Source organism: Asparagus officinalis, chromosome 6, assembly GCF_001876935.1.
Source record: "Asparagus officinalis chromosome 6, Aspof.V1, whole genome shotgun sequence".
NCBI classification, from domain to species: domain Eukaryota; kingdom Viridiplantae; phylum Streptophyta; class Magnoliopsida; order Asparagales; family Asparagaceae; genus Asparagus; species Asparagus officinalis.
Genome location: NC_033799.1, coordinates 23,779,830 through 23,799,467, shown reverse-complemented (window position 1 = coordinate 23,799,467; position 19,638 = coordinate 23,779,830). Strand labels below are relative to the sequence as shown.

The window sequence follows — 19,638 nt, the reverse complement described above, 5'->3', positions numbered from 1 at the left end:
ATGTTCATACTGATGTTTGTGGTCCTTCCAATAACACATCTCTTGGTGGGGCCAATTATTTTGTCACTTTCATTGATGATTATTCCAAGATGAATTGGGTATACCCCATAAAGTATAAACATGAGGTCCTGGATATATTTGTGGAGTGGAGGAAGAAAGTGGAGCTGCAGACAAGTAGAAAGGTGAATGTACTCTATTCAGATAATGGTGGTGAGTACAAGAGTGATCCGTTTCTATAGTTTTGCTAGGATCACGGTATTAGGCGACACTTCACAGTTCGTGAGACACCGTAACAAAACGGGGTGGCTGAAAGGTTGAAACGTACCTTACTGGAGAAGGTGCGATGTATGATGATACAGAGTGGATTGTCAAGATCCTTTTGGATTGAGGCGTTGGTTTATGCAAGCCATCTCGTGAATAGGTTGTCGTGCACTTCGATACATGGAAAGACTCCTACGGAGCGTTGGTCTGGTTCAGTAGCTAGTGACTATGAGTCGCTTCGGATATTTAGGTGTCCTGCTTATTACCATGTCAGTGATGATAAATTGAATCTGAGGGCGAGGAAAGCAGTCTTTGTAGGATTACAGATGGAGTTAAAGGCTTCAAGTTGTGGGATCCACAACACAAGAAGATGATCATTAGCAGAGATGTCACGTTTGATGAGGCTCACATGATGAGGTCTCAGATTCCTCGGCAGGTGGAGGAAGGCCAGACTAGTGGGGTATCGCAGTAGGTAGAGGAAGATGTGACTCCACAGACTTCAGATAGCACTGTATCTATTGAGACTCCTACAGAGGTGACACTGGGAGGAGATGATATGACAGACGGGCAAGTGGAGGATATAGTGGATGTCAGGGCTGAGGAACAGGGTCATGTGTAGGAGTCCATTGCAGCTAATAGACCAAGAAGAAACATTCATCAGCCATCTAGATATGATGATGTCATGGTTGCATATGCTTTATCAGCAGAAGTCGTTGATGATTTGGTACCTTCTACATTCAGGGAAACAGAGTCAAGCTTTGATTCGATTAGGTGGAGGGAAGCTATGGAGGAAGAGATGCAGTCTCTTCATAAGAATGACACTTGGAAACATGCAAAGCTACCGAAGGATAAGAAGGCTATTGGATAAAAGTAGGTATATGCGAAGAAAGAAGGATCTTCTATTGGGGACATTCGGTATAAAGCCAGATTAGTTGCCAAAGGGTATGCCCAGCTTGAGGGTATAGATTACAATGAGGTATTCTCACCTGTTGTAAAGCATTCGTCGATAAGAATACTATTGGCATTAGTGGTACAGCCGGATTTAGATTTGGTCCAGATGGATGTTAAGACAGCCTTTCTATATGAAGATTTAGAAGAGGAGATTTACATGACACAACCAATGGGGTTCAAAGCTGCAGGAAAGAAAGAATTAGTATGCAAGCTAAAGAAGTCCCTTTACGGATTTAATCAATCGCCACAACAATTGTACAAGAGATTCTACGACTTCATGATTGGCCGAGGATAAACGAGAAGCCCATATGACCTGTGTGTTTACATGCACAAGCTACAGAATGGTGAGTATATTTATTTGCTGTAGCCCATATGACCTGTGTGTTTACATGCACAAGCTACAGAATGGTGAGTATATTTATTTGCTGTTATATGTTGACGATATGCTCACATGCACAAGCTACAGAATGGTGAGTATATTTATTTGCTGTTATATGTTGACGATATGCTCATTACTTGCAGGAATACTTCAGCTATTAGAAAGTAGAAAAAGGAACTATCATTCGAATTTGAGATGAAGGATCTTGGAGAAGAAAAGAAGATATTAGGTATAGAGATTGAGAGAGACAGGGTGAAGGGGAGACTAAAGTTGACACAGAGGAGTTACTTATAGAAGATGCTGAAAAAATTTAGTTATGATGGCAATGCTAAGGCATTGAGTACTCCATTTGCTCCCTACTTTAAGCTATCAGCTAAGATGTCATCTATTTCAGTTGAGGACCGTGAATACATGTCCAATGTTCCATATGCCAATGCGGTGGGTAGCTTGATGTATGCGATGGTGTGTACAAGGCCAGATTTGTCATAGGCCGTGAGCATGGTATCTAGGTACATTCACGACCCAGGGAAGGATCATTGGGAGGCCGTGAAGTAGATTCTACGGTATATAAAAGGTACCATGGATGTTGGTTTGGTATTCGAGAAGAATGAGAAGAATGGGCAGGATTGTATTGGTTATGTGGATTCCGATTATGCGAGGGATCTTGACAAGCGCCCATCTACTACTGGAAATGTGTTTACACTAGTAGGAACACCGATGTGTTGGAGATGCACACTTCAGTCTACAATGGCTCTCTCCACTACGGAGGTAGAGTATATGGTGTTTTCTGAAGCTGTGAAGGAGGCTTTGTGGTGGCAGGGGTTATTGGATGACCTGGAGATTGCACAGGATACCATCAGGGTACATTGTGATAGCATGTCAGCTATCTATTTGGGAAAAAACCAGGTGTATCATGCTCACACAAAGCACATTGATGTCAGATTTTATTTTGTTCGAGACGTATTGGATGATAGAGACGTCAGATTGGAGAAGATCTACACAAAGGATAATCCGGCAGATATATTAACCAAAGTTGTCACTGGAGTAAAATTTGGTCATTTTTGGAATTGTTAAACATTCTTCACTGTTGAGGGCCTTTGGAGGGTATGTGGTGAACTATGTCAAGGCTTGATTCATTGGACAAGAGGATACGTAGGCAAGTCTTTATGATGCAGCCGATTTGGTGAGTAGACATCGACGTTTGGAGAATGGTCTCATTCTCATTTGGTTCCTGACTTATTGTGGATTGAGTCCATTGTCATGAATTGTTTCACTTCGTACTGGACGTAACAAGTGGGATATTTGTTTTGGTTGGTGTCGGCTTAGTTTTAGGGAAACGTTCACCGAGGTTGAGATTTGTAGAAGATCGTACCTGAGATCGAAGCTCACCTTCGATGGAGAAGTTGAGGAGGCAAGGAAGATTGCCTATAGTGGTCGATGGCGAAGTTGAAGAGGTGAGGAAAGTCGCCTGTTCGAGATCGCAGGCGAAGTGTGTGGCGAGGTCAAGCTTGGGAAGCGAGCGGATCTCGCCTGCTGCGTGGATCAAACTCGTCTGTAGCGGATCTCTCCTGTTGATGTCGCCCTCGCCCATGATCTTGCCTGTAGTAGGGTGCACATCACCTGTGCGTGGTTGGAGCCAGCTGGAGCGCATAGACCGACCACCCTAGGGTTTCCCTATAAAAGGGAAACCCTATTCGTGCGCTAATTAGTGAGCACGAGAGCAGAGAGAGAAGAAAAGATCGGAGGTAGCAATTTCTTGTGCTTCCGTTCTCTCTGCAGTTTGGGAAATTTTAGATTTTTATTCCCTTTTGTCCCAGTTCTCAATTACTATTGAGAAGGGGTTAGTGAATATTAATTAGGGAAGTTAATATAATAGAGAGTTAGTGTTACATTGATTTTAGATTAAAATCAATTTCTATTTGTTTAAGAGATCTCAAGTTTGAGATCCCCTCTCTTATTTGTAATTTCTTGTTATTAATAATAAATTATTGTGTCGCTCCCGTGGACGTAGGCAGATTTGCCGAACCACGTAAAATCTGTTGTCTTGCATTTTTGTTACTTGTTTGGTTGTTGATAAGTATTCCAATCTCGTTTGTATTTGTGTGCCTTCGGTTCCGCTGTGTACAACAGTGTGTTTGTGACACTCCAATTTAGTCCAACATCAGGAAATGAGTGAGAATTTAAGTGGCTTAAATTATTTAAGCGTAACATCGGTTAGTCGATTTTGGCAGTAGATTGAGCCAAACACGTTACACTTGTTGGGTCCCATGGCTTGTACCGCACCAATGGGCCCGTCAGGCCGGGGCGTGACATGTCTAATATTAGAAGTTGACATATACTAAGTTGACTACTCAAAGCAGTTGAAATATCATATTGATAATTTTCATCGTTATGCTACAGGAATAAATGATTTGCTTTTGTAATAGGTTTATGTGGTTTAGTTCTGATATCTTCTAACTCCCTTTGTAGCTTGCTTCACCCACTACTTTAGGAAAGGAGATGGCAAATTTTGCTTTCAGACTAAGTGAAGTAGGGAAGACCTTTACAGAAGTGCAAATATTGGGCAAGTGTGTCGGAGCTGTTGGAAACTACAATGCACATAAAGTTGCATATCTTGATATTGAATGGCCAACAATTGCAGCTGAGTTCGTAACCTCTTTGGCGTTAGGTTTCAACCCTTACGTGACACATGCATGTTTATTTACTTCTACCACTTTTCTCTTTGCAAGGTTTTACCTATCTGATTCATTTCAGCTTGATGGATCTTTTTTTTTGCGTAATTAAGTAGTGCATAGACGATTTTGATATGGTTTTTTCTTTGTGGATGACTTGGACAACTTTCATTAATGGGAGGAGTACTTTATTTATCTATACTTTTTGACACTGCTACTTGTATTCATTATTCTCTGCTTGAACTAGTTTACTTGTAAACTGTCCTCGTGAAGATTTAGGCAACTATACAAACTGTAAAAGTGCATAACTAATAGAGCCTCAGGATTTTCTTTAATATGAGTTTTACAATCGACTCAGGTGACTGAATTATTTCTACAAGTAAAGTTTCTTTCACTTATAACGGAATGTGCCACTACCACCAAAATACTGTTAGCGTCTTTAATATTTGATGAAAGTTAACAGTGGTGATTCTTAACATTACATTCGTCATCAGATTTTGCTGACGTGACAATGATCGGACCCTGCCATGTTCAGTAAAAAAAATTAGTGAAATCATAAGTTCAACATACACGTTTGTATGAAACTTGCAACTAATTTTTGCTAACATGGCAGCCGTGTGATCTCCTCAACAATATTTTACAGAAATTTGCAAAAAGAACATAGATTGATGATATTGATAATATTAATGACTGTGGTTGATGACTTCTAAATATTAATGATCCGAAAGGACCAAAAAGATACTTGGCTAGCACAAGAGGGAGCTACAACAAAGTTTTGCCAAAAATCTATATGCATTATTAGACACAAGAGGGAGCTACAACAAAGTTTTGCCAAAAATCTATATGCATTATTAGATTATCCATCATTTACCTTCCTTTTAAAGAAAATATCTGATGAACTGAACCTAACCTCCACAGGAAATGCGTATAAAATGAATCAAGGCACTCTCTCCTCGCTCTCTCCGATTCCTTAAAAAAAGGCGACTCCTTTTTCCTGCTCCACTAAACCCTGAACAAATTCCCCCCTTAAAAATCTAGGGTTAGAGTTTTGATCTCATCTGCAACTCCATGGAAAAGCTCTTATCACCCCTTTGAGCCCCGTTCGCTTTCTTGCTACCCTTTTCCTCCACTCCCTCTTCGACTTCGATCAGCCGACGATCAGGCTAGCTAAGGTTTCGGATTCAGCCCACCCCTCCTCGGCGATTTGAACCACTTATGGTTTCGTTGTGCAGTTCAGAAGGAGTCACGACTACGAAGGTAAAGATCTCCATTCTCGGTTTCCTGGCTGGGGAATTTTTCAGAAGGAGTCACGACTACGAAGGTAAAGATCTCCATTCTCGGTTTCCTGGCTGGGGAATTTTCACGACCAAAAGCCCTGCCTTTTATTGACTGCATGCTTTTTTTTTGCTTTTTTGTGATTATTTCGTTGCTAAGTTTTCTTAAATCTCATATACTATAATCATGAAATGTTTCTCGAAAGTGGCATCTTTTGGATTTTTTATTAAAGATAGGATTTTTTATAAGTTTACGGGAGGGAATATTTTGGGATAGAGCATAAAACTTTTAGTAAATAATAAATATCATATGCTATAGGTCACTTTTTTTTCTTCTTCTGGATTTGTAATGTAGGGCTTCCACTGTTGTATTTTGAATTTTAGGTTCTTAATTATTTTTAAATAAATTGAGATGATCCTTTGGGAGTCCCCAATTTATAGTGAGCTGTATTCAATCCAATAATTGGGCTTATGAATCTTCAATGATGATTAAGTTTGATCCAGAATGATCTAATTTTTTTGGTGATCATTTTTCTTTAATTTTCCTCATATTTGAACAACTAGTTGAATATGTTTTGGCTGTGTGAAATTTAATGTTTTAGATGGAGCATCATCGTGAAGAGGAGGTTGTTGATCTTGAATCTCTTAGCGTTATGGCTCTATCACCTTTTGATGTCCGATATTTGCAGAAAGTCAAGGATTTGCACCCATTCTTTAGAGAATATGGGTTAATCTGTTACCGTGTAATGGTCGAGGCAACTTTCATTAAATTCTCCTGTAAGAATACATATTTAATAAGTGCTTTTTTATTCAACACCAGTGCACAATTTTAGTCTTACATTATGTTTTTTTAAGAATAATGGTTTCATATTTAAATGTTTCTGGTAAAGCATAAAGAAACTGTGGTTGTTGATTGGATATCCTTCTTCGTCTGGCTTACAAATAATAATATGTCTCAGGTATTTAGATAATTGTTTTAAAGCATTAGTTAGCTCAAAAGGTTTAAAGTTGTGCCTAAAATGTTTAGTGAACCGTTGCGATATTTATATTTGATATGAATATCTGACAATAGTACCCCTCTTCTAATAAATTTGCATATGATGTAGTATTAGCAGTTTCTGTATGAGTCTATCGAACATTGTTTATTTAGGTCATGCTTATTACTGTGCTTTTTTTACAATCTGACAAAACGACTAGCCTCTGCTTTGATATTGGTAGCAATCTTCATTAAAACTTGTCATAGTGTCGTCATGTATTGGGTAATGGAGAAAGAGGTAACTTACAAGTAAAAAAGGTTTACCTATTTCTCCATTACCCATCATGATCTGACAAAGCTGTCCACTGTAGTTATATTTTCATGTTGGCTACTTAGTGCAAAATGCTAATCTGAAGTGATTCTTTCTTAGGTAAAATGGTTGCTAAAATTAACAGAAATACCTAAAATCAAGGAGGTTCAATGCTTTAGCGAGAATGTCAGGTCTTATTTAGAAAGTATAGTTAGTGGCTTCAGCAAAGCTGATGCTCTGGAAGTTAAAAAGATTAAAAAAGTAACTAACCACGATGTTAAGGTAGTGGAATACTTCTTGAAACAGAAATGTCAATCCAATGCTGAGATGAGTTTTTGATGTTCCTTGTTGTGGGTACTCTATGCTTCCTCTTTTTATAACTACGACTAACTGTGATTTCAAAGATTTCATTTGATGCTTAATATTTGACATCAGATTCTACATAATTCTTTTTTAGCTACTAGAGTTTTTCCATTTTGCTTGTACATCAGAGGATATAAATAATTTAACCCATGCGTTAGCACTGAAGGAGGCGTTCAACACTGTCATATTTCCTGTGATGATTGAGTTGTTGAATGCAATATGCGTTCAACACTGTCATATTTCCTGTGATGATTGAGTTGTTGAATGCAATATGCAAATTAGCGAAGGAAAATGCTCATATTTGTTGAATGCAATATGCAAATTAGCGAAGGAAAATGCTCATATCTCCATGTTGTCTCGCACTCATGGATATGTATTTTCAGTTCTAGATGAGAGGCAACTCTTGTTATAACTGAATACAACCTTTTTGTTGATTAGATGTTATCTACAAAAACTTTAATGCTATATAAGCATAATTGAAAATCTTATATTTCCCTTTTATTTGTGTTTACACATAGAAGGACATAGTTTATTGTATACATTGATTTATAAAAAAGAATAAGAAGCTATTAGACTAAGAAAATGCAGAGAATGCTTCAAGGAAAAAGAAAAATTCTTTTTCATTTCCATGAACTAATTTATTTAGAAATCCTAAATTCTTAATGAAATTTATCCCAAATGGAGAAGGGATGCAACTGACAAGAGCACATTTAGTGAAGGATTAGAGAAGTGTGAGTACTCAAAGAAAAACAACGTACTCTTGGGTTTAAAAAGTTAAACTTAATCTAAGGTGTATAGGGTAATATTCCACTAAGAATTTTTCCCTAATGTCCTGGTGGTGGATTTTTTTGGTTGAAATAACTCAAAGATTTCTGGCTGGTCATTTTGGTGAATTTTTTTATACAAAAGTAGCTTTTTTTGGGGGTAGGGGGCATATATAGAAATAATTAAATAATGATTACATGCTAAAACTCAGGACTTTTCAACATGTGGCTAATAAATCATGTATAATTACTGGTTTGATAAAGATTATACTGTCTATCTTCGTTCATATATGTTTGCATGACTTGTTCTACATTCCTTTCTTCACGAATTTTTAGCTTGATGCTATGAAATAAATTGAATGGAACCTTTTCAATCTGAAGGTTAAAAATAATATAATCTATGAAATAAATTGAATGGAACCTTTTCAATCTGAAGGTTAAAAATAATATAATCATGTCTTTGTTTCTTATTTAGGTTAAAAATAATATAATCATGTCTTTGTTTCTTATTTAGTCCTACATCAGAAAATGAATGAGAAGTTAGGTTGCTTAAATAGGTATGCCCAAGACTCAAGTGTAACACAGCTGGTTGATTTTGGCAGTGGGTTGAGCCAAACGTGTTACACTTGGTGGGTCCCACGACTTGTACTGCACCAAAGGGCCCGGCGACTCGGGGTGTGACAAATTGTATCATAGCAGTTATGAGTCAGAAGTGTGGAGCTAAGTGCTATACGGGGCTAAGTGCTATATTGCGTGAGTGCGGTGGGAGCCACCTCGAGAGTCCACATAACCTGGTGATACCAGGATGTGCCAATTGTCATGTCACGATGAGGACGTTGCTTATGTAAGGTGGGGTGTTTGTGACACTCCTATTTAGTCCAACATCAGGAAATGAGTGAGAGTTTAAGTGGCTTAAAATATTTAAGTATAACATCGGTTAGTCGATTTTGGTAGTAGATTGAGCCAAACAACACGTTATACTTGTTGGGTCCTGATGCGGCATAATTATGTACCAAAATTACAAGTGCACAATTGATCAAGTTATTGTATAAAAAGTTTTCGATCCTACGAGGAAGGTGATTTTAAGAGATTATTAGAATTGGTTCTTATGTGTTGTGCGTGACAAAAATAGAATTAAAAAATAAGTGTGATTGTGATGAGTGATTGTTGTGAATATATGTAAGAGATAATAAATTGAATTTTAGAGGAGAAAAGAAAGAATCAAAGAATAAATAAAATCACAAGGCAAGAAAGAAGAATGAATAAAAGCAAGAAATAAAATCAAGAATAAAAAGAAAATTCAAGAAAGTCAAGATGGAGGATTCAATTTAAGATATGAGAAATCTAGAATTGAATCCACTAGCTAACTCAAATATAAAATATAAACTATTCTCTTTTTATCATATTTCAACTTAGATTTATCAAGCATAGACTATCAAACCATTTAAGGAAAGTATAACCTATCAAATTATCATCTAAGTTAAAATTGCTACTCATGATAAGAATAACAACAAAATAGTAATCCTAGAATTCATAAGCATAACCTATCAAACCATTTAAGATAAGCATAGATTATCAAATTCTTCTTCTACCGATTAGTTCTCTAGTTGATTATCCTAAACATGAATATTTTAAGTGTAAGAGAATAATTTGCATAATATAAATGAAATTAGACTAGTATCATACAATTCTAAGATTCCTACAAGAATTAATTTCACATCTTAAGAAACAAGAAGAAAAAGAACTAATTACAAAATTAAAAAGAAAATAAAAATCTAAACTATGAACAAGAAATAAATCTAACTACAAAGAATTAAAATCTAAACTACAAAATAAATTGCAAAAATTAATTACAAGTAAATAAATCTACTCTACAAATTAAAGTGCAAAAATAAATAAAAATACAAGAAACTAAATCTACACTACAAACATGAATGTAAATCTAACTAATAAGCAATAATAAAAAAATGACTAAAAGGAAATAAAAGAGAAAAATAAAAGAAATTTTTGGAAACCCTTCTCAATTAAATTTTTGGAAATAAAAGAGGAGAAAAAAAAATTTTTAAGTGGAGAAAAATTATTATTATTAATTACAATAAAAGTTATAATTTTTGGAAACCCTTCTCAATTAAGAGTAGCCATCGTCTCCAATGGAGTTACAAAATTTTTCACACCTCTAACCCCTTACTCTCTACCCCTATTTATAGTAAACATCAGTGAATGAGAGCCATTGGATCGAAATCGTATCCAAAAATATCAATTTTCAGCCATAGATCTGTAACTCGATGCCAGCATCGATAGGGGTATCGATGCTGGCATCGATACGGGCATCGATGCTGACATCGATGCTGGCATCGATGTATGCCTCTTCCTGGCTGCTGTACGCAGATTCTTTCTTCCATTGGATTTTAGGCTTGGACATTGCGCTTTACTTGTACTTTTGGGCTTCAACATTTGGACTTTGGTATTTTCTCTTGATTTTCCACTGGGCTTTGATTTATTAAATATTTGAAATAATTCATTTGGCTTCATGGCTTCATCTCTTTATTAAATCAATGGCTTTTTGTTAAGAGATGAGAGTTTTGAGATTTATTCTTCATTAACCTGCAATTAAAGATAAAAACAATTATTAGTAGTATATTTATTCATATAAAATAGATAATAAGGGTATAAAACTGTAATAAAATGTGATTATTAAATACCCCCACACCTAAACTTTTGCTAGTCCTCTAGCAAAGAAAAAAAAAGAAAATCCTAACTCACTTTCGTAGGAATCGCAGTTGTATTTAGCGCATACAACAAGCCTTTAAACCCCTAGGTTACCCTAGTGGACGAGTTGTAGTCTCGTGAGGGTTTAAAGTGAATATACCCATAAAATTTGATCAACTTGCCAAGTTAAATAAGTCAGTAAATAACTAATTTTTCTTGATATATTTAGATATTCTAATTGAAGCTAGTTAATAATCAAGAAAACGTTTTTATATATATAACTCCAATGTAAATCTCTTAGAAAATCTTTTTCATTATAGCAATACAAAACCAAGTCAAATCTTAGAGATTTAATTTAAAAGTTTTGAAAAGAACATGCTAACTCTTTGTTTTAAATAACTTTCAAGTCTCTTGTTCAAAAATTATTTTTCAAGCTCTTTGTTTTAAATAACTTTCAAGTCTCTTGATCAAAAATTGTTTTTCAGGACCATACATACAAAACAACAATATATATATAAAAAAATAGTTAGTGTTATATGTATATAAATTTTTTTTTCACTCTCTAATTCTTAGTGATTGTTTTCTATTTTAACGGGCTTTCTAAGTGACCATTTAACGAGTTTTGGTCCAATGAATCCCAACCCAATTGGGCTTAGGTTATTAATTATAGAAATACTCATTGGGCTTAATTACTCAGTCAACTTAGGCTTTATAAGATAGCATCACCTTGAATTTAAGAGTTTTTGGATTTTGAACAAAATCCCCAAACTTTCAGTAAATCCCTAAATTAAACCCACAATTTGACGAATTGATCATGAATCAACATAAAATATGATACTCATTCAAAACTATTCGTGATTTAATCACCAAATCATCCATGAAATAAAAAAAAAGTTGAAATTACAAGATTAAGTTTAGAAAATATACCTTGGAGAGATGAGGAAGAAGCCCTAGAAATTACAGAAACAACCCTCCAAAATATTCTTGATCTATGTGGGTGAATTAGGGTTTGAGAGGGGGGGGGATCGGGTTTGGGGAGATGAAATTAAGAGGGGAAGAAAGGAGCTGGGTGGCTGCGGTTTTTGAGGCAGATGGCTTTGCGCATCGATGCCCAAAGCGATGGCAGCCGGCCCAAACATTGTTTTGGGCTGTGGTTTATTTTATTTTTATTTTTATTTTTTTCTTTTGGGTCTGTGATTTTGGGCCTGTATATATTGTTTTTATCTTTTTTTTTCTTTTTTTTTCTTTTGGCCCTGTTATTTTGGGCCGAATTATTATTATATATATATATATATTTCTTTTTTAAAGCCTATGTTACTTATTCAAATTATTTTTATTTTGATTTTTTAATGAGGAAATATGTATATTTTTTTTTCTTTTTCTTTTTTTAAGAAATATGTATTTTTTTGAGCATATGTTACTTATTAAAATTTTGTTTTGTTTTGTTTTTTTTAAGAAACCAAAGAAAAATTAGCTTTTTTTTATGAGAAGAGAAAGGAAAAAACTAACTAAAACAAATCAAAGCAATTACATTTCAATCATTCTAGTTCTAGGATTTAGCCTAACTCAACTAGACCAGCTCCTAACCAAAAACTCCTACAGTGAAAAGATTAAAGTTTTACCCAGGTAGTTAGCCAGTTAAGGATAGTAGTAGAGGGTGATCAAAGATCAATTAAGTATCTCGTTCCTTGTGGAGTGCGTTACGCAACCCCTAAACTTGCCTTAGACACCAACTAATCTTAGAAAACTTAAACCGGTTCACTTAAGGATTTCTTGTTCCTTATTGAGCTCGAATCCTTAGAGGCCAACGTCTAATGAGTTTTAGAAGGCTTGGGTTTGTTAAGTGAGGAATTAGTGATTTGTAGGCTAAGGAAAGGGTGATGAAATCCCTTACCTTATCTTGATTAGGGGTTTTGCCCTTAAGAATGTTTTAAGTATGTGCCAAATCAAGTGCTACAATCTCTTTGGTGAATTCCTACACTATATGAAATGCAACACAAGAAATTAAAAGCGACTAAAAAGGATGAAAAAAAAATCTTTTTTTTTTAAATTATGGTCAACAACACTCAAATGTGAGAAGAGAGCTCTTGTTTGAATTGATTATCTTGTTAGTTAATATCCAAGTGAAAGGTGGATTTTATTATGATCAACAAAAATAAAATCTTTTTGTTTTTTTAAATCCTAATTGTCTCTAATTGTGAGAAACTAACTAAATGTGTGGAATTGAAAATATTAGAAAGAAGACTTACCACAAGCGAATCTCTAATTCCTCAATCGCCAATTCTTGATATTTAATCTCCAAGTAGTTCTTTCACAAAAACACATAAGTTAAAGAATAAAAATAATAAAATCCTATTTCAGCACCTTCCCCGGCAACAGCACTAAAAACTTAATGCGGCATAATTATGTACCAAAATTGTAAGTGCACAATTGATCAAGTTATTGTATAAAAAGTTATCGATCCCACGAGGAAGGTGATTTTAAGAGATTATTATAATTGGTTCTTATGTGTTGTGTGTGACAAAAATAGGATTAAAGAATAAGTGTGATTGTGATGAGTGATTGTTGTGAATATATGCAAGAGATAATAAATTAAATTTTAGAGGAAAGAAGAAAGAATCAAAGAATAAATAAAATCACAAGGCAAGAAAGAAGAATGAATAAAATCAAGAAATAAAATCTAGAATGAAAAGAAAATTCAAGAAAGTCAAGATGGAGGATTCAATATAAGATATGAGAAATCTAGAATTGAATCCACTAGCTAACTCAAATATAAAATACGAACTATTCTCTTTTTATCATATTTCAACTTAGATTTATCAAGCATAGACTATCAAACCATTTAAGCAAAGTATAACCAATCAAATTATCATTTAAGTTAAAATTACTATTCATGATAAGAATAACAATAAGATAGTAATCCTAGAATTCATAAGCATAACCTATCAAACCATTTAAGATAAGCATAGATTATCAAATTCTTTTTCTACCGATTAGTTCTCTAGTTGATTATCCTAAACATGAATATTTTAAGTGTAAGAGAATAATTTGCATAATATAAAGAAAATTAGACTAGCATCATATAATTCTAAGATTCCTACAAGAATTAATTTTATATCTTAAGAAACAAGAAGAAAAAGAACTAATTACAAAATTAAAAAGAAAATAAAAATCTAGACTATGAACAAGAAATAAATCTAACTACAAAGAATTAAAATCTAAACTACAAAATAAATTATAAAAAATAAATGCAAGAAAATAAATCTCTCTACAAATTAAAGTGTAAAAAGAAATAAAAATACAAGAAACTAAATCTACACTACAAGCATGAATTTAAATCTAACTAATAAGCAATAATAAAAAAATTACTAAAAAGAAATAAAAGAGAAAAATAAAAGAAATACAAACCTTCAAATTGCTCTTCATCTCCATCCTCATCATTCAACAAAGAGGAGAAAAGAAAATTTTAAAGTGGAGAAAAATTATTATTATTAATTGCAATAAAAGTTATAATTTTTGGAAGGCTTTCTCAATTAAGAGTAGCCCTCGTCTCCAAATAGAGTTACAAAATTTTTTACACCTCTAACCCCTCACTCTCTACCCCTATTTATAGTAAACATCAGTGAATGAGAGCCATTGGATCGAAATCTTATCCAAAAATATTAATTTTTAGCCATAGATCTGTAACTAACTGTTCGTCGTATCGATACCAGCATCGATAGGGGTGTCGATGCTGGCATCGATACGGGCATCAATGCTGGCATCGATGCCCTCATCGATGCTGGCATCGATGTGTACCTCTTCCTAGCTGCTGTTCGCAGATTCTTTCTTCCATTGGATTTTGGGCTTGGACATTGGGCTTTACTTGTACTTTTGGGCTTCAACATTTGGACTTTGGTATTTTCTCTTGATTTTCCACTGGGCTTTGATTTATTAAATATTTAAAATAATTCATTTGGCTTCATGGGCTTCATTTCTTCATTAAATCAATGGCTTTTTGTTGAGAGATGAGAGTTTTGAGATTTATTCTTCATTATACTGCAATTAAAGATAAAAACAATTATTAGTAGTATATTTATTCATATAAAATAGATAAAAAGGGTATAAAACTGTAATAAAATATGATTATCAGGTCCCAAGGCTTGTACCGCACTAAGGGGCCCGTCAGGCCGGGGAGTGACAAGGCCAATATTAGAAGCGGACATATACTATGTTGACTGCTCAAAGCATGTAGCTGAAATATCATATTGATAATTTTCATTGTTATGCTACAGGAATAAATGATTTGCTTTTGTAATAGGTTTATGTGGTTTAGTTCTGATATCTTCTAACTCCCTTTGTAGCCTACTTCACCCACTACTTTGTGGAAGGAGATGGCAAATTTTGCTTTCAGACTAAGTGAAGTAGGGAAGACCTTTACAGAAGTGCAAATATTGGGCAAGTGTGCTGGAGATATTGGAAACTACAATGCACATAAAGTTGCATATCCTGATATTGATTGGCCAACTGTTGCAGCTGAGTTCGTGACCTCTTTAGGGTTAGGTTTCAACCCTTACGTGACACAGGCATGTTTATTTACTTCTACTACTTTTCTCTTTACAAGGTTTTACCTATCTGATTCATTTCAGCTTGACGGATCTTTTTTTGCTTAATTAAGTAGTGCATAGACGATTTTGATATTGTTTTTTCTTTGTGGATGACTTGGATTGCTTTCATTAATGGGAGGAGTACTTTATTTACCTGTACTTTTTTGACACTACTGCTTGTATTCATTATTCTCTGCTTGAACTAGTTTACTAGTAAATAGACCTCGTGAAGATTTAGGTAACTATACAAATTGTAAAAGTGTATAACTAATAGAGCCTCAGGATTTTCCTTAATATGAGTTTTTCAATCGACTTAGGTGACTGAAATGTAGGTTTTTTTTCCCACTTCACGTTTCAAGAGCTTACAAAAGGTGATTCATATAGTAAGTAGGTACTATCATGTGCATGCTTGATAATAAGTAGATACACTTGCAGGTTATCCATCTATCTTGGAATTACAGTACCTTTATCAATTAGCCTATTCTACACCAACCAGTTAGTGCATAAATAATAATGGAATTGCAGTGCCAGCTAATAATTTTGTTGAGTTTGTGTTGTCTGAAAGGTTACATCAGTGTGGCCTATAAATGGGATGGCACTTGACTTGCATGCATACTCTCTATCTGAGCCTGTTGCTTGCTCCGTATACAGATTGAGCCGCATGACTATATCGCAAAGCTTTTCAATGCAGTTGTTCATATTAATAACATCCTGACTGATTTTGATCGGGACATATGGAGCTATATTTCATTAGGTTATTTTAAGCAGGTAACTTTCTTATGCTTGACCACTATACCCCTAAATATTAGGACCTAATTTAACTCCCAAACTTCTAATTTGTAACTAAACGATTTCCTGATAATTTTGCTTTCCAGATGACCAAGGCTGGGGAGATTGGATCTTCAACTATGCCTCATAAAGTTAATCCCATTGATTTTGAGAATAGTGAGGGCAACTTGTGTTTGGCTAATGCTATTTTATCTGCTAGATCTCAGCTCAAAATTGCCCATCTCTCGTATGCAGGTGTGTATCATTTACTTTTCCATCTTTATTTATGGTTCTTGAGGAGTACCTAATGTGAAGTTCAGTGCTATATCACAGTTCAAAAAACACGACTTAGTGTCTCATTTTTGTAAAGTGATACTATACTCATTGCATGTGTAATCATTGACAGAGGGATTTGACCGATTCCACTGTTTTGAGGAATTTAGGTGTTGGATCTGGGTATTCTTTCTTGGCATACAAAAGTGCACTACAAGGAATCCGGAAGCTTCAGGTTAGTGGTAATAATCTGTATGAGATGGTTATCACTAGAGAATTAGATATAAAGCTAGATGTGTTATTGGTAGGAAATGTGCCACTGTCGTCGTTCTTTGCTTCATGTATGTTGTTTGTTCTGTTATTGCTTTAACTATTTGGGTTAGGCATATGTTGAATTTGAATTCGTCACTAATGCAAGATGCTAAATTCTGCGAATTACAAGATCATAGAAATGTGGATCCATTTCAAGATGAATTCTTGTCTTGCTGTCAACATAATTTCTATCCAATGTACATCCATCTAATAATATATATGATTTTACAGATGTTTAAGTTTTTTTCTATATAAGTATTTCTTTTCTAAAATTGTACTAACCATTTCCCTCAAAAATATTGTATGAACTATGACTTTGCTATCCTTTTCAATTTCCTTTAGATCTATTATTTGGGATCCATAACTATGATATCTTGCATGATTCTTTTAAAAAAATTCTGTCTGTACGTCCGAGTAGTTGATACAAAGAAAGATACATTAAAAGTGGCAAAAGCTCATTTTTTGATTAATATGCTGCCGACGTATAAAGACAATCCCAATGTTAACATATTATTAGGGGTGGCAAATGGGTCGGGTTGGGTCGCGTAGGGTCATAGTTGACCCAACCCGTATAAGTGTGACCCGACCCGACCCGTTTAACAAATGAGTCAATGCGATCCGACCAGTTTATTAAACGGGTTACCCGACCCGACCCATGTAACGTGAATGACCCGTTATCAAATCCCAGTTCAATATTGTGGATACTATATAGATCAAGATAAAATTCTTTTGACTCTTTCAACAATCACAAGTCAAAATATGCAATACCGTTGCATAGATTGTACAAGAGATTGACCCTTTTAATAAACAATGCTAATTAAGGATTAGGTTACCGCTTATTCATAGCATTATAAACCACGGTCCCTACCTTTTTGGCCGTCGCCTCACTCCGACGAACCCCCAATCCCTCTGATCCTCGCACGGCATAAAAGTGAAAACCGGACAGAACCTGGGGTTTAGAAAAAAACCAGCACACTCCCAGGCTGACCTCTGACCCTTCAACCCCGCAACGTAGTTCCTCCTCAGATCCAGAGCTCCGCTCTTGACCAGATCCCTATAGCTCTCCCCCATCGAGGTGAAGTAGTTCCCCGACAGCGACAAGTTCTCCAGCTTCCCACAGCTCGCCAGGTCGCAGAGCACGTCGGGCACCTATTTCCTCCCCTTCTCCGACCTTCCCTTATCCTCCTCTGATCTCATTCATACGAGCAGAACCGCTACCGATATCAATAGTTGAAATGCTGGCTCACTGTCGATGAGGGCTGAGATGCAGCCGACCAAGCTGGAGACGCTAGACTTGGCGGGAAACTGGGGGTTGAGGGAAGAGGAGAGAGAGGGGAAGGAGGAGGATGAACACGATGAAGATGATCTTCATATTTGGATTTTGCAACCCATTTAGAATTAAACGGGTCGGTATTGGGTTACACGGGTTAGTTCGGGTCAACCCTAATTTACACGTCTAATAAACAGGTTAGTACGGGTTGACTCGTTTATGACACGACCCATATAACTCGACTCGTACCTAATATAAACGGGTCGGGTCGGGTCGGGTTGATGGGTCAGGTCAAAATTTGCCACCCCTACATTTAATCAAGTTTATTCTGAAACTTGCCCAAATTAGTTTGACGTTTAAAGCTCATTATTTTAAAGTTATAATACTTTGATTGTACATTTTTGACACAGTGCCATTAATATGGCTCATTCCAAATTACAAATTTAATAAGGACATAACTCATAAAATTACACTGCTTTGTAACTCTCTTCATTTCTTAATTCTTTATTTCTTCTCCATCATGTGTAGGTAAATGAGTCTCGTCTCAATGAAGACCTGGACCAAGTGTGGGAGATGCTTGCAGAACCAATACAAATAGTAAGTCCTGACAGTGCACTGCACTTCCCTTTAGACTTTATTATGACTACTTTTGTATAATTTTTCTTTTTTCTGCTTTGTTGGTTATATGATGTAATATCAAAGGTCTACTTGTATGTTGTATTGTTTTTTGAAGGTTTTATATAGGACATCTAATTCAGTATTTTGACTATATGTTAGGAAAGATGACAGTCAAAGAGATGGGTATTTTCACTCGAAAACAGATAGAATATAATTACATTAAGTCTCAATGATGGTCTAGTTACAAACTATTATTCTAGCATTCCTTCTTAAGCTGGAAGAGCATATAGACCTGTCATTTTTAGCTAGTTAAATCTAAACAAAAAATTCCCTTCCCCTTCTCCCCCCAACCCCCCCAAAAAAGGTAATGTTTTAGGGAAACCGTTACCTATCTGTCTGAATTGACATGTGAAATGACATTTTGCTCAATATCATTTCATAATGAAGTAACAATCAACCTTTATATGCTTCCTGTTCTCATGAGACTTAGTCTGTACCATTGGCAATATACGCTAGAACCTGATAATTACGATGTTGTTTCCATCGAAAGTAGTCTTCATTATCGATTCCATTACAACTTTAATCGTTTACAATGAATTCAAATTACGAAAATATAGATTACAACTCTTAGAAAATAAACACAATAGCTGTTTATCAACTCTTGCTTATGTGGGGTCTTCGCCCGTGCCGGGGATGTTAATATTCATAGACGACCGCGGATCAGATCCGGTTGCCGGAAAATTGATAGAGCTCCTACTTCACCAAGGAAGTATTTGCTCGAAGTATTGAAATCGACCAAGCAAAATCAGTAGCTCTTCTCGAGATTAAGACTAAGCCTAATATCAAGGAACGGACAGGGGGATACAGGTTCAGATCCTCCGAAAGCCTTCCTCTTTATGCTGAAGTTTGCAGGGATCTGATTAACCTTCGCTAAAATTCCAGCAACACCTCGCCCTCTTGATAAAATTCCAGATCCGTAAAATGGAGGCCTTAAGCTCATATTTATAGGGCTTCATATGTGGGTATTCGGATGAGAATGAGTGATTTGACCTTATCTTCAGTTAATAATGGGGCTATGAGTGGGATCTCCACTCCGAGAATCAGAAAGATTCAAGCAACCCTAACTTCTATTGGATTGGTTGCTTAAACTGA

At 35.5% G+C, this 19,638-nt stretch overlaps 1 pseudogene; it reads left to right on the top strand.

The window, feature by feature from the left end:
• Positions 1–18,525, top strand: part of LOC109845916 — a 32,626-nt pseudogene extending 14,101 nt beyond the window's left edge.